The sequence below is a fragment of the Apodemus sylvaticus genome, chromosome 21 (genome assembly GCF_947179515.1).
Source record: "Apodemus sylvaticus chromosome 21, mApoSyl1.1, whole genome shotgun sequence".
In the NCBI taxonomy this organism is placed as follows: domain Eukaryota; kingdom Metazoa; phylum Chordata; class Mammalia; order Rodentia; family Muridae; genus Apodemus; species Apodemus sylvaticus.
The window spans coordinates 35,226,507-35,242,325 of NC_067492.1; positions in this window are offsets into that span (position 1 = coordinate 35,226,507).

A 15,819-nucleotide genomic window follows, 5' to 3' on the forward strand; every position below is an offset into this window, starting at 1 on the left:
ACAATATAAGTCCACCCTTGTCAACTTGACACACAATCATATCTCCTTTTTTGTTTGTTTGTTTGTTTGTTTGTTTGTTTGTTTGGATTTGTTTTTTTTTTTTCAAGACAGGGTTTCTCTGTATAGCCCTTGCTGTCCTGGAACTCACTCTGTAGACCAGGCTGGCCTTGAACTCAGAAATCCGCCTGCCTCTTCCTCCCAGAGTGCTGGGATTACAGGTGTGCGCCACCACCACCCAGCTAATCATATCTCCTTATGTCATGCTTAATCTACAAATGAAAATAATAACCAGGTCATAATTATGCATAACATGATATGACTAACCCATGTACAATTGCGAATGTATTATGTATTTTAGAATAGGTGGAGTAATGTTATTTGAAGGACTTTTTTAGCATCTCATAACTCAAATACGATAATCACTAATATATTAATTGATTATATATTTTTCCATAATAAAGAAATCAACAAATGAAAACACAAATATCTGTACAAACACATCCCTAACAAAATATGACAGAAACACTCATGTCATTTATAATTATCATTCCTGCAACTGGTCATGTGGCTTTAGATGGTATTTCTAACTACCTTCCTCTGCTACCCACCCTGTATTTTCTCTACCTTCAGCAAGCACCTTATAAGGTCTTGGATCTTTGTCCAGAGGAGAGATCCCTATCTTCATTCCTGAAGGACCTATGCCCTTTGTCTTCTTGACTGTACTGAATTGTTTTGCTGCTGACTTTAATCACAAGACACGATAACCAAGAGATGCCCTAATGGATCTCCTCCACTCCAGACTTAATTTTCCTTTCCTACAATGTGGAGAGTTAGGCCTTACACAGGGTACCCATTTTAGCACTGCAGTTTCCCTGAGCCTTAAAACCCCTTCATCAACACTAACCCAAGGGACATGCGCCATCTCCAGCTTCTTCTCAGTAGGCTGTCCTTTGACAAACGCTTCAGCCAACCATACTTTGACCCCATCTATGTTTGAGCTTACATAGTAAATCTAGAATTCCCACTCAATGGACCTACATCAAGAAACTCGACTTGATCTAGTTTTTTGCCCCTTCCACTGTTATTCCACACCCTTAGAATCCATTCCCACACACATTTTCCAGGCTTTTTCTGGAATAAATCAGCAAGTTCACTAAGCTCTTTAGTGGTATAGTACAGCTCCTCATGAAATGAACTTTCTATTTTCCCTCTAGCAGCCTGCTTAGCTTTAAGTCTCATTGAGTATATTCAAGTTGACAATCCAAGGATGCCCATCACCGCCACTGAGGACCTAGAAACCACTAAAACAGTGAAGGCTTTTGCCACAATTGTTGGTTGCCTTCTAGAACCATGCGATAGACTCTGTTGCATCCTTTGGTTGTAGGACTTGAAGAACCAAAGCCAGAACTGGGCCTAAAGAGTCCCCTCCCTGTGAGCTAGCTCCTACAGGATCAGAAGGTACTTCAGTGAATTCTGGGAGAATTAAGACCACAAGTCTTGTAGGACCACAAGTCCCACTCAGCTTCATAATGAAAGTACCAGGTATGATATGCTAGCCTGTGCATTAGTGGCTTGAGTAGTTATGGGTGGAACCAATTCTCTGATTGTACTGAAGGCTCAAGACCTGTATCACAGAGGGAAATTTGCATCTAGTACTGAGAAGTTAGACGACCTGTGACAAGGAAAGCCACAGGCTCTGGTACAGGAGTGACTGCTATAGCTTGGTTATGGACACAGAGGTTAAGGTGCCTCCCCTTACATGTGTTTACGATCATAGGTTATCACCACAATCTGTATCCATTTGGCTATTTCTCTGTTCCCCATTTTCAGCCTTTCCCTCTGTACTGGCTAGTTTTGTGTGTCAACTTGACACAGGCTGGAGTTATCACAGAGAAAGGAGCTTCAGTTGGGGAAGTGCCTCCATGAGATCCAGCTGTGGGGCATTTTCTCAATTAGTAATCAAGTGGGGAGGGCCCCTTGTGGGTGGTTCCACCTTTGGGCTGGTGCTCTTGGGTTCTATAAGAGAGCAGGCTGAGCAAGCCAGGGGAAGCAAGCCAGTAAGAAACATCCCTCCATGGCCTCTGCATCAGCTCCTGCTTCCTGACCTGCTTGAGTTCCAGTCCTGACTTTCTTTAGTGATAAACTGCAACGTGGAAGTGTAAGCTCAATAAACCCTTTCCTCCCCAACTTGCTTCTTGGTCATATTTGTGCAGGAATAGAAACCCTGACTAAGACAAATTGGTACCAGCATAGTGGGGTATTCCTGTGACAACCTGACCATGTTTTGGGGAGGACTGTGGAAGGACTTTGGAACTTTGAGCTAGAAAAGCCATTAGAATATTAAGAGCTCAGTGGAAAGTTCTGTAAGAGCTTGGAAGACAATGTTAAGAACAGTGCAAAAGATGGAGGCCTGGCTTGTAAAATTTCAGAGGGAAGATTAAAGACTCTTATAGTGGCCGTGTTTTGATTGTGAAGATTCTGTGGTTTTGGTTAGCTGGGGCTGAAGAATCAGCTGTGAGTAACAAGATAGATACCAGAACCACTAAAGCAACCCTTTGTGTTACTGGGACTATTGATGCTGGTTAGCTGGAGCTAAGAAATTAGCGGTGATTAAGAAGAGACCAGCATCACTGAGATGAAATCTTCTGGGAGGTGTTTTCTGAGAGCACAGAGAGTGTTCCAGAGATAGCCACAGTTGTATTTTGTGCTGTTGGTACTGTGTAAAAGTCACCCAGATGGTACTGGTTTTGAAGGTATGAAGGGGTCATGAAGAGCAGCTGAGGCTCTTGGTACAGTGAGAGGCCACAGAAGGCCATTGGTGAAGGTGCAGCCTCAGTTGCAATTGATGGCCCAGGACTTGAAGGGGTCATGCATAGGAGCAGAGGCTTGTCACCATGAAGAGAGCCTATGAGAGGCTATTGGTGAAGCCTAATTACAGTGGAAGATAGCAGCGTTTTGGAGATGCCAGTACCATGCGATGACCACCAAGAACAGCAGCAGCAGTGGAGTACAGGCAGCTGGAGCCTAGAAGACAAGCTGTGTGCTACAAAGGGCAGAGCTGGAGAAGTGACCAAGCCCTTGGAGGAGCCCAGAAGATTGTGAGTTGGATCCCAGACATTGGACATTTGGAATTTGAGTTTTGCTTTTGGTTGTGACTGTGCCCTGATATGTTTCCCTCTTGAATGAAGAAAGTATTTTAGTGGAGCCCACAGTTAAGAGACCTTGAACTTTTAAAAGACTTTGAATTTTAAAGATATTGGACATTTTAAGGTGATTGAACTTTTAATATGTAAAGACTGTGGGACTTTTAAAGTAATTTAGATCTTGGGGATGAATAAGAAAGTAAGGGTTGAGGCTTAATAGCGATGTGTTTGTGTGTCAAGTTGACAAGGGGTCACTTGTACTGGCTAGTTTTGTGTGTCAACTTGACACAGGCTGGAGTTATCACAGAAAAAGGAGCTTCAGTTGGGGAAGTGCCTCCATGAGATCCAGCTGTGGGGCATTTTCTCAATTAGTGATCAAGTGGGGAGGGCCCCTTGTGGGTGGTTCCACCTTTGGGCTGGTGCTCTTGGGTTCTATAAGAGAGCAGGCTGAGCAAGCCAGGGGAAGCAAGCCTGTAAGAAACATCCCTCCATGGCCTCTGCATCAGCTCCTGCTTCCTGACCTGCTTGAGTTCCAGTCCTGACTTCCTTTAGTGATGAACTGCAACGTGGAAGTATAAGCTCAACAAACCCTTTCTTCCCCAACTTGCTTCTTTGTCATGATGTTTGTGCAAGAATAGAAACCCTCACTTGTATTTCATAGTTGGAGACACACCCACATACTATCCACGACTCACCAACAGCCACAGTTCAAAGACAGAGCCAAGCAACCTCCACCTTGGAGAGTTCATCTTCTCCCTACTGCAAAAGGATCGATCACCTCAGTTGGGTTTGTTGGCTGTTTTCATGCCCTCGTGGAGGGGTTTTCTAGAGTGCACTTTGGTTGAACCGTGTTCGTCCTGGGGATCTCAGGGGGAAGCATAGACATTGTTTATGTCTTCCTTGGGAAAGACGTTTTCAACAATTCCCATACGTAAATGAATTGAAGACTTTGACAAAGAATAATTCGAGCCGGGCAGTGGTGGCGCACACTGTCAATCCCAGCACTTGGGAGGTAGAGGCAGGCAGATTTCTGAGTTCGAGGCCAGCCTGGTCTACAGAGTGAGTTCCAGGACAGCCAGGGCTGTACAGAGAAACCCTGTCTCGGAAAAAAAAAAAAAGAAAGAAAGAAAAGAAAAGAAAAAGAAAGAAAGAAAGAAAAAAAGAAAGAAAAATCCAGGGTTGCAGATAAAGCTCTTGCAGTGGACCCAGGTTCAGGTCCCAGCACCCACATGGACTCACAACCATCTGCAACTCCCAATCTAGAGTGTTCTCTAATTTCTATAGGTACCGGGCACACACCACACGCACAGTCATGCATGCAGACAAAACATAAAATCTTAAAAAAAAAAAAAAAAAGAATATTCCACCAAACAGCTACAGAATTCATACTCTTTTCATCAAGTCAGGGGACTTTTTCCAAAACACATCATATTTTAGATCATAAAAGAAGTCTCCATAAAAAATAAATAAAATACTTAAATAACTTTCTTGTATCTTATATCATAAAATAAAGCTAGAAACCAATTATCAAGAAACTACCAAGATGATACCAATACATGGAAATGGAACAATACATTCTTGCTCCTATTTTTGTTTTGTTTTTGAGATCGATTATTGTATGTAAGTACACTGTACCTGACTTCAGATACACCAGAAGGGGGCATCTTATGGTTGTGAGCCGCCATGTGGTTGCTGGGATTTGAACTCAGGACCTCGGAAGAGCAGTCAGTGCTCTTAACCATTGAGCCATCTCTCCAGCCCCATTTTTTTGGACCTGTTACTGGCAGTTTAGGGTTAGAATCTGGACCCTGGCAGCAGTAATAAGCTCGGCTCAACCACCTACCATCAGGAAACCAATTATGGAGACAGAATAGTTGAAAGCAGAGAAAAGTTTCTTCTACACAGCCCCATTAGATAGAAAGACAAATGCAGAGATCCAGTGACTTCTCTCCTTAGACGATATTGAGATAGTATCATAGGGTTCAGGTTTAAATAGAGGGAAAGGGCTATGTAGTGATTGGTCCCACCCACAGTCCCACCCATCCATTCTTGACTCTGCTGTCTGTTACAGTCTTTCCCTAAAGGCATTTGAGAAGCTGTCAGGACTTCGTGAAGTCTCTTCCTGGGAGACAGATTCCTCTTCTGTCAGGCTTCAGCCTTTTCCTGCCCCAGCAGGACATTCCTGAGGAAATTCCTGTTCTTTGGGGTCTGTTGTCTCAACAATATGGTAATTGGAGCGTGGAGCTGGGACTTTTTTTTTTTTTTTTTTTTTTTTTTTTTAGAATAGCTTGGCCAGGATAAGTTACAGTCCTATTTTCAGACCTAGATCTTGAGAGACTTGGTGTGAGAATTCCTGAGATATGCCTGCACCAGAATCAAACCTCATAAACAGAAGCAAGGAGAAACCGAAAGTGGGGACGGGACGTTCAGTTAGCGGTGGGTAGCCATGGCTGAGGACTATTTTTCTACGACCTTTTGGCTTTCGTTCTTTGTTGCTGTTGCTGTTAGGTTTTGCTTTTGTTTTATTTTGGTTTTGGTTTTTGGAGACAGGATCTAACTAAGAATTCCTGGCTGACCTGGAACTGACCTGGTTTATAAACCAGGCTAACTTTGAACTCAGAGAGATCCTTTAGCCTGTGCCTCCCAAGTACTGGGATTAAAGGTAAGAGCCACCAGGCTCAGCTCTGGTTCCTTTTGAAAGGGCAGGCACAAGTGACTCCATTTTTGTTGGCTTCAAGACAAGGTCTTTCTATGGATCTGAGGCTAGAACCAAGATTGCCTCCTTTAGCCTATTAAATGCTAGAATGAAAGCAAGCGCCAGTGGGACTCTATTTTGATTCTAAAAATATCTCCTCTTTTCTCTGAACAAATATCTCGGAAGACATCAATTAATCTGGTGGTCTAATTTTGACTGCCAATTGTCACTGAGGAATGAGATCTGATCCCTTAGATCAGATCGCTCCTTTTATTCATGGAAATAAAAACACGTTATGTCTAACATCAATTAATTTAAGAGGTACAGGAGTGACTCTAAGACCAGGCTAACATGGAATCTATTTTTGAACTTAATTCTATCTGCCCTGAGGGCTGGAGAGGTGGCTTAGTGGTTATGAGCTCTGCCTACTCTTCCCAGAGGACACAGGTTCACTTACCAGCACCCACATGGCGCTATCTGAAGGGTTAATGACCTTAAATCCTCAAGTGAGCAGAGAAACAGGAAAATGGAAATGTTAATAACATCTGCAGGCAGTTAGGAGCTGGGAAGCACCTGATGAGAAAGTCAACACACCAACCTCTTTGGTATTTAGAACTTTGAGATTGCAGGGGAGCAGATCTGCAGATGGAATCTTCCACCTCGAAAGTTCCATTTTCCTGCCCTATAAAAAGTATCCACTCCCGTGGAGAGATGGCTGCCTGTCATGGGTCTAATCAAGGACAGTCTGCTTCTGTAGAGGTCTATCTCTTTCTTTGATTTTCATGTCACCTCCAACAATCCAATCTAACACTGTCTGTAACTCAAGTCCCAAGATAGTTGATGCCCTCTTCTGGCCTCTGTGGGCACTAGGTAATGGTATATAGCCATACAATCAGTAAAACACCCATAAACATAGAATAAAAGTAGATAAAAATGTAATGTGTTCATTTGTTAGAAGTTCTGTTTCTAGCCAGGGGGTGGTGATGCATGCTTTTAATCCCAGTATTTGGGAGGCAGAGGCAAGGTAGATCTCAGTGAGTTTAAAACCAGCCTGGTCTACAGAGCTAGTTCTAAAACATCAAAAGTGATACAAAGAAACTCTGTCTCCAAAACAAGAACAATGAGAATAGGAGGAGGAGAAGGAGGAGGAGGAGGAGAAAGAAGAGGAGGAGGAAGAGAAGGAGGAGGAAGAGAAGGAGGAGGAAGAGAAGGAAGAGGAAGAGAAGGAAGGGGGAGGAAGAAAAGGAGGAAGAGGAGGAAGAAAAAGGAGATTGTTGTTGTTATAGTTCTAGTTGGGTGTAATAGCATACATCTGGGTGTAATAGTATACAACTTTAACCCCAGCACTCAGGAGGCAGAGGCAGGCGGATCTCTATAAGTTCCAGACCAGCCCGGTTACTATAACAAGTTCCACACAAGGATACATACTAAAATTCTGTCAAAAAAGAATTTATATTTCTGCAAAATATTATCAACAGATAACAGCTAAACAGTTTTATAAATAAACCGAGTAGCCATTTAAGTTTAAATGGTTTGAAAAGTAGGCATTGCTTCTTTTGTGACCAGTGACTTTCTAATAATTGAAGGCATCACTTAGGACACACGGTGTTAGGACGTGCTTAATTGTTCTGCTTTGGGAGAATAGTCACGCCGCCTCCCCCATGACTTTAATCCCAGCACTTGGATATAGAGGCAGGTGGATCTCTGTGAGCTCCAGGCTAGCCAGGGATGCACAGGCTAATAGGAATGCTCAGGGTGGCGCCCGCCCTCCTTTCATCCCAGCACTTGGGAGTCAGAGGACAGCCTGGTCTACAAAGAGAAGCGCTGTTGCAGGGAAAAACAGAAAGACAAAACAAAAGGAAAGAGCGTCTGCACGGCAGAGATGGATTCCTATGAGATTACACATGACTTTGCTCAGCCTTGTTCTGCACAGAAAGCAATGTCTGTAGTGACAGTCTGCTGAGCTTTAGGCAAACAACTCGAAGAAGGCGGCGGTTGAATGAGGTTGCAGGAGAGACACGTAGGCTATAGCTACTACAGTTTCCTCACCCCCAAGCCCCTCACCGGTGCCTCAAGGGTCACAGCTAAGTCTTTATTCCTGGTAGACCCTTTGTTTTCCCATGGTAGACCCTTTGTTTTCTCATTAGTGTTTTCTCACTAATAAATAGTTCTTTCTGCCTTCTATATATTGACACTGCCGTAGAAATCTAATGCTGAGGGGAAGGAGGGTCTGTAAATATAATTGTTAGGAACATAAGGGAAGCCATTTTCTATAACTTAAAAACCATTTCGTATGACTTGGAATAATGTAACTCCTGGAAGACAGGCACTTGCCACCAGGCAGCTCTGGTGGGTGGCCCAGAGGCAAGCTCTAATATGTTAAAGGACTCACCACAAGGAAGCTCAGTCCTGCACCAAGCCCAAGATAGGCCTTGATATGCTAATGAACTAACCCCCAAATGGCTCTGATACACTAGTGAACCAGCCCTAGGCTGTGAGCCCAGTAAGTGCAAAGCTACCGCCCAAGGAAATGAGACAAAAATGAGAATTTGGAGGCAGCCCCTAGGATTGAAATGCTCTGCTCTGGAGATGTGGCTTCTCCAGCCTCTGCGCTGACACCCTTCATGAAGAGGCCTTTGAGACTGGCATCTGTGTGTGGCCCTGGTTTCAGTGGACGTGAAACTTCTGGCTCTGTTGGTGAGCTCACGCATGCCCACGGTCAGCACTAGCTGCCGGCCAGTCCCCTCCAGGGCCATCCTCCTAGCCTGCCACAGCCAGAGGATGTCATGATGGACATGGGTTGAGCCTGACAACCTTCTGGAGCATCTTCACCAAAGAAGACTCCCCCGTTGAGCATACAGTGGTGTTTCCTGCTTGACTACCCATTCTCCGCGTGGCGAGATGTCTGTTTGACTTTATTCTATTAGCATAGTATGTGTCTTAGTTACTGTTCTATTGCTGTAAAGAGATACCATGACCAGGACTATTCCTAGAAAGGAAAAGATTTGAGGGCAGGGAGGAGAGTGGCAGGTGGGAAGGCATGGTCCTAAATGGCAGCTGAGGTTTACGTCCTGATCGACAGACAGACAGACAGAAACAGAGAGAGAAACAGAGAGAGGGAGACACCCTTGCAGAGAGAGAGGAAAGAGAAGGGAGAGAAAGAGACAGACGGACAGACAGACTAGATTACTAGATTAGACCTGGCAAGGGCTTTTGAAACCTCAAAGCTCACTCCAGTGATAGATCTCCTCCCAAAAAGCCACACCCCCAGCCCCTCCCAACAGGTGTCCACCAACTGGGAACCAAGCATGCAAATATATGAGACTATTCCATACATTTTCATTCAAATCCCCACAATATTATAAGTAATATGTGTGGTAAGAAAAAATAAGTAATATTTGTGTTAATACATTGACACAAAACTTGAGTGGACATCCTAATTGCCAAGAGAGTCTCACAGTTCATTGGTGATGTCCTCTGTAGTAGTACAATTAGAAACACATAAACACAGGAGTATTAGGGTTTTCCAGAGTAACAGAACTTATAGAGTGAATATTGATGGATATTCTCTATAGAATGGGCTATTCTATATATGAATTTGGAAGTAGCCCATAGGATTGAAATGCTGTGCTCCAGAGACATGACTTCTCTAATCTTTGTGCTGAGGCCAACACAAATACACACACACACACACACACACACACACACAGGATTTATTAGAGCGGCTTGAGATTGTGGTCCAGCTAGTCCAGCAATGAATGGCTGCCTATGAACAGAAGGTCCAAGAATCCAATAGTCGTTCAGTCCGTCAGACGGCATGTCTCATCTGGTCCTCAGTACACACCAGAATCTGTCTCATCTGGTCCTCGGTACACACCAGAATCTGTCTCATCTGGGCCTCGGTACACACCAGAATCTGTCTCATCTGGGCCTCGGTACACACCAGAATCCCAAAGAGGTAGACTCTAATGCCAGTGAAGGAATGGACTTTCTGGTGAGGGCAAGAGACAGAGAGAAAGGTAGTCCTGGTGTGTATTAAAAAATTAAGACGAGCAAGCCATGGGGAGCCAGCCAGCCAGCCAGCCAGCCAGCCAGCCGGCAGCAGCAGGCCACTGTGGCCTCTGCTTCAGCTCCTGCCTCCAGGTGCCTGTCTTGATTTCCTGCCCTGATTTCCCTCTCTGGCGGACTGTAATTGGGATTTGTAAGACAAATCAACCCCTCCCTGAAGTTGGTTGTGGTTTGTGTTTTTATTGCAGCAACAGAAGTCAAACTAAAACGGGCAGTTTTTTATTTATCGGGTCTCTCAACACGCAGTTAAATCTAAACTCTACTCATGACGCATTACCATCACTCACTTTTATTTTAAACTTGCTTGGTAAATTATGTTGTTACCTCTCTTGTAAATCCTGTACCAAGATTTTCTTCTTAGCTCATTTCTAGAATTAAAATTTGAAAGTGCTAGACTCTAAATCATTCTATCAGGAAGGATGTTCAAAATTAACTTTTCAGTATCTTCTGTCTCTAATCCTATAGTTAATTCCTCTATTTTTAGTTAACTGCATTTTCAAAGGATGAGAGGGAAAAAAAGGAGACCACAGGTCAAACATTATCCTTGAAACATACAGACACACACACACACCCCACACCATACACATACCACACACACACATGACACAGACACACCACACACACAGACACACACACAGACAGACACACACCACACACACACAGACACACAGACATACACCACACACATAGACACACACTACACACAGACACACACCACACATACCACACACCATACATGTACCATACCCCCTACACACATCACTCACACATACCACATACCACACACAGACACACACACATACCACATACACACCAAACATATGCCACACCCATGCATCACACACACACCACACGCCACACACAGACACACACACATACCACACACACACTACACACCATACATATGCCACACCCATCCACACATCACACACATACCACATGCCACACACAGACCACACACACATACCACACAGACACACACACATACCACATACCATACATATGCCACACACCCCCATGCATCACACACACATACCACACACCACACACAGACATACACACATCTCTTTCACACACACACACACACACACACACACTTTAAAACTCGGTGAGTTTTAAAAATTCAAGTGACCAGAAATTTGCTATGCACTTCTCAGGGGTGTTAGAGGTAGGCTGCTGTTTTAGTTACAAAATGACACAAAGCAATTGGGGGAGTCCATTCATGGTTACCACATGTTACTGGGACAATTGCGATTCCCTCTGGAGGTTCTTATTAGCAAACATTAACTAAAATTACTAAACAACAACTAAATTACTAAAAGAATTTGGGCCAGCTGGGCGGCAGTGGCGCACACCTTTAATCCCAGCACTTGGGAGGCAGAGGCAGGCAGATTTCTGAGTTCGAAGCCAACCTGGTCTACAGAGTGAGTAAGTTTCAGGACAGCCAGGGCTACACAGAGAAACCCTGTCTCGAAAAACAAAAATACAAAACCAAAGAATTTGGACCACATGTGGTGGTGTGCACCTTTAATCCCAGCACTCAGGGTCTCAGGGTGAGGGGGCAGTGGTTGATGGATCCGTGCATTTGAAGTCAGCCTGGTCTACATAGTGTGCTCCAGGATAGCCAGGGTTGCAAAGTGAGTCCTGGCTCAAAAAATAAAATAAATAATAATAATAAAAGAAGAATGGACTCCAGAGGAAACTTGAGAGCATGTTTATTAGAGAAAAATCCAGAGCAGGCAATCTGTAAATCTCTGCAGCTACTTAGAGAGGGAAGTTGAAGAGGAGGAAGAGAAAGCCACAGCAGGTACAGAGATAGCGGTCATAGCCAGGGGGGAGAATAGGGGAGGGATTGTAAGGGCGGGACTGGGAAGAGAGTAGGGAAAGGGAGGAGAGAGAGAGAGAGAGAGAGAGAGAGAGAGAGAGAGAGAGAGAGAGAGAGAGAGAGAGAGAGAGAGAGAGAGAGAGAGAGAGAGAGAGAACAGAGCATCAGATTAGGAGAGAAGCAAAGGAAAGGCTTTGGTTGTCTGAGGCAGGCGCGGCCCCAAGGCTTCCTCATGGTGAGAGAGACTGTTAAGCAGAGGGAATTCTGGAAAAGAAAAGTGCATTATCTCATTAAAGGACTAATAATTCCACCTATCTCTTCAGCCTGGCTTAAGGTGACCTTGGCCAAGTGATTGACTTAACCAACTGGATTAACTCCTTTTTTTCCCTCCTTATGCAGTTTTAGCTGGTCTGGAGCTAGCCTTTACCTCCTGATAGAGTGTGAAAACAGAATTCCTGTGAGATTACAGCTGAGCTTGCTTATCCCTTAGCTGTCATCCCTCAGAGGAATGTCTGATAGTCCGTCTTGCCTCAGGTAAACAATTTCGGGAGGGAGAGACTACAAGGGAGACAAATAACCACCTATGGCTGCACCCAAGCACTCACCTCCAGGCCCCTCACCCCACCCCTATAAAGGGTCACAGTTAGCTTTTTCCCCTGGCAGAGAGAGGTTGCCCTTCCATTTATATGTGTGTGTGTGTTTGTGTGTGTGGTGTTTGCTAATAAGCATACTCCTCTGTTGAAGCTAGACTCTGATCTGTTTCTGCCTTCTGCTTCTTAACACTGCCTCAGAGATTCAAGGCCTCCCAAGGGCTGAGATCAAAGACACCTACCACCATGCTCAGCTGGATCGACTCTAAGGAGTGGACAATGGCTTGTCCACTGTAGCTACATTCCCGTGGTTACTCCAACACCACTACATTGGTTCAGACGACATTCAGGTGAGTTTACAAAAAAAAAAAAACCTCTGTCAACCTGAATTCTCTCTAGGGGACACCAAGCATGACAGACTTAATATTTTAATTTGTTTCTTTTTGTTTTGACACGGGCTCTCACTAGGTAACCCAGGCTGACACACTGTAACTCATTGTATGGTTCAGACTGGCCTCAAATTTACAGCAACCCTCCTGCCTCTATTTCCCAAGTTCGGGGATTAAAGGTGTATGCTGTCATACCTGGCTTAGTATTTTGGATGGTTTATTTAAATTACAAGGCAGATATATTCAACAATCTCGTATCCATGTGTCCCAGATAATCTAGCAGAACTCTAATGATGCCTCAACCTTCCCTGTCATTTAAATAGGTCAAGATGACTACAGATGGCCCATAGCCCGAACTATGCAACAGAGCCCAAAGAGCTCAAAAGAGTATGGACGAAAGGCCATTTATAAGAAACCAGATTGGGAGCCGGGCGGTGGTGGTGCACACCTTTAATCCCAGCACTTGGGAGGCAGAGGCAGGCAGATTTCTGAGTTCGAGGCCAGCCTGGTCTACAGAGTGAGTTCTAGGACAGCCAGGGCTACACAGAGAAACCCTGCCTCGAAAAAAAACCAAGTCAAAAGAAAAATGGAGATTCATAGGCCATTCTCCTATAGATGCTGTTCTAGTGACTCTGTGGCCTGCTTCCGTTAATAGTGTGCTCGGTCACCTACTCTCCTTATTCAAAAGGTCAAGTCACAGTAAGCTCGCCAGTCCCTTTCCTCCTACCTTGCTTTCTGGACCCTGGTGCACCACAAAACCCTTGGAACCAAAGGAAAGCAAAGCCCATGGAACACGATCATACTTCTTCTAGGCCTAAAATGGAAGTTCCAACACTCCCCTCTTCGTGTCATGAGAAGTGAAAAAACAAGAAAAGTTTCTAGACTCAAACAATTCCTGCCTCGGTGTGGTTGACACCTTAAACGTGTTTTTTTTATCTCCCAGCTCAGCTTGTTAAAATAGTTACCAGAGAGGCTGGGTGATGGTGGTGCACACCTGTAATCCCAGCACTCTGGAAGGCAGAGGCAGGCAGATTTCTGAGTTCGAGGCCAGCCTGATCTACAGAATGAGTTCCAGGATAGCCAGGACTACACAGAGAAACCCTGTCTTGAAAAAACCAAATCCAAAACAGCAACAACAACAAAAAATTACCAGAGTTTTTATAGAGTCAAAACTTGGGTCCTGGCAACTCTCACAGGCTTCTCTCGGTCATTTGTACTCAGCAGACCAATTAAAGAGACACTAGTAAAGTCACAGTGTGATAGTGATAGTGACAGTAATGGTGATAGTGTAATGGTGACAGTAACAGTGATTGTAATGGTGAAAGTAATTGTGATAGTGACAGTAATGGTGATAGTGTAATGGTGACAGTAATAGTGATTGTAATGGTGATAGTAATAATTGTGACAGTAATGGTAATGATGACAGTAATAATGTAATAGTAATTGTGATGGTGGTAGTGATAGTAAAAGGTCTATTCAGTGTGACCATATTGGGACGAGAAACAGATAAGGAAATAAGGTCCAGTGAACCTCCAAGTCCTTCTTCAAGGTGCTGACATGCGGTGTAGGTTTAAATAGGTAGAAAGAGGTACATATGACCAGGCAGTCCCGGTCAAAGCATGGTCCCAGCCCATCATTATTTCGACTCTGTCTTCCCTGCTAGGTGGTCTGACAAACTGTGAATGCAATCCCTTCCTGGGTGACAAGTGTCTCTCTGCTAGCACCAGGCTTCAGCCTCTTCCATGCTTGCTCGAGATCCCTGGGGACATTCTAACTCCTTGGGGTGACTCGTTCCATAGTCCGAGGGGTGGGGCATACGCATCTCTCTTTAGAATACCTTAGGCCTGCCAGGAAGGTTTCTGGTCCTGATAGATTCCAGGAAGGAAGTTTAAAACTCCTAGGATCAAGTGCAAACAAAAGCACAAATTATTAGACCATTTGGGATATACCAGAGGCAATCCTAAGAGGAGACTATGTTAAATGGATACATTAAAAAAATCAGAGTGCCAGACCTCAGGAGGCAGAGGCAGGTGGATCTCTGTGTGTTCAAGACGAGCCTGGTCTACAGAGTGAGTCCAGGACAGCCAGGGCTACACAGGGAAACCCTGTTTCGAAAAACAAACAAACACAATCAGAGTGATTGCAAATAAATAGACTAATGATATAGCATAAAGTCTTTTTTATTTTTTTTATTTATTTTTATTTTTATTTTTATTTATTTATTTATTTATTTATTTTGGTTTTTCGAGACAGGGTTTCTCTGTAGCCCTGGCTGTCCTGGAACTCACTCTGTAGACCAGGCTGGCCTCGAACTCAGAAATCTGCCTGCCTCTGCCTCCCAAGTACTAGGATTAAAGGTGTGCGCCACCACCGCCCAGCACATAAAGTCTTAGACAAACAAGAATAAGCTAAGAAAAACAAAACCAGCAGACAGAAATAATGAGGATAATGGCAGAAACTAATAAAATGGAGCCGGAAGTGCAAAGAACAATACAAATGATCAATGAGGCAAATGATTGGGGCTTTTGTTTTGTTTGATGATAAATAAGATCAACAAATCCCCATCTGTGAGACAGAGATGCGGACCACTCTGATGATCAAATAACAGGCTGAATGGGCACATGGGAGAGAAAAGGAAGAAAGGAGTGTGAAGAATGAAACTGAATGAGTCCCCAGGTTGAACTTTGAACTATGGTCTCCTAGGATGATAGGCCCCGAGAAGGATTCACAGACATGTGACCTCTGTAATCAGACAAGGCTCTGTGTCAGAAAGAACACGCGTTTGCAATTATGGATGATTTTTAATAAGGAGTCCTGCATTTTCATTTGTCCTGGGCCCCACAAATGCTATAGCCGGTCCTGCAAGGTTAGTGGTATGATTGTGATACAAGATATTCCCCAATGGCACAAAGGTGTGACAGCTTGGCCTTCCATGAGGCATTCAGTACTGGGGCTTTGGTGGGGGCGGGAGTGGCTGGATCATCAGATCTCTGACTTCATCAGTAGATTCATCCATGGATGGATCTTGGGTTGAATAGGTTTGGAGTGGTGGTGGAAACTGGGGAAGCTGGGGGCTGACTGGAGGAAGGGGACTTCCCAGGATGGGCAG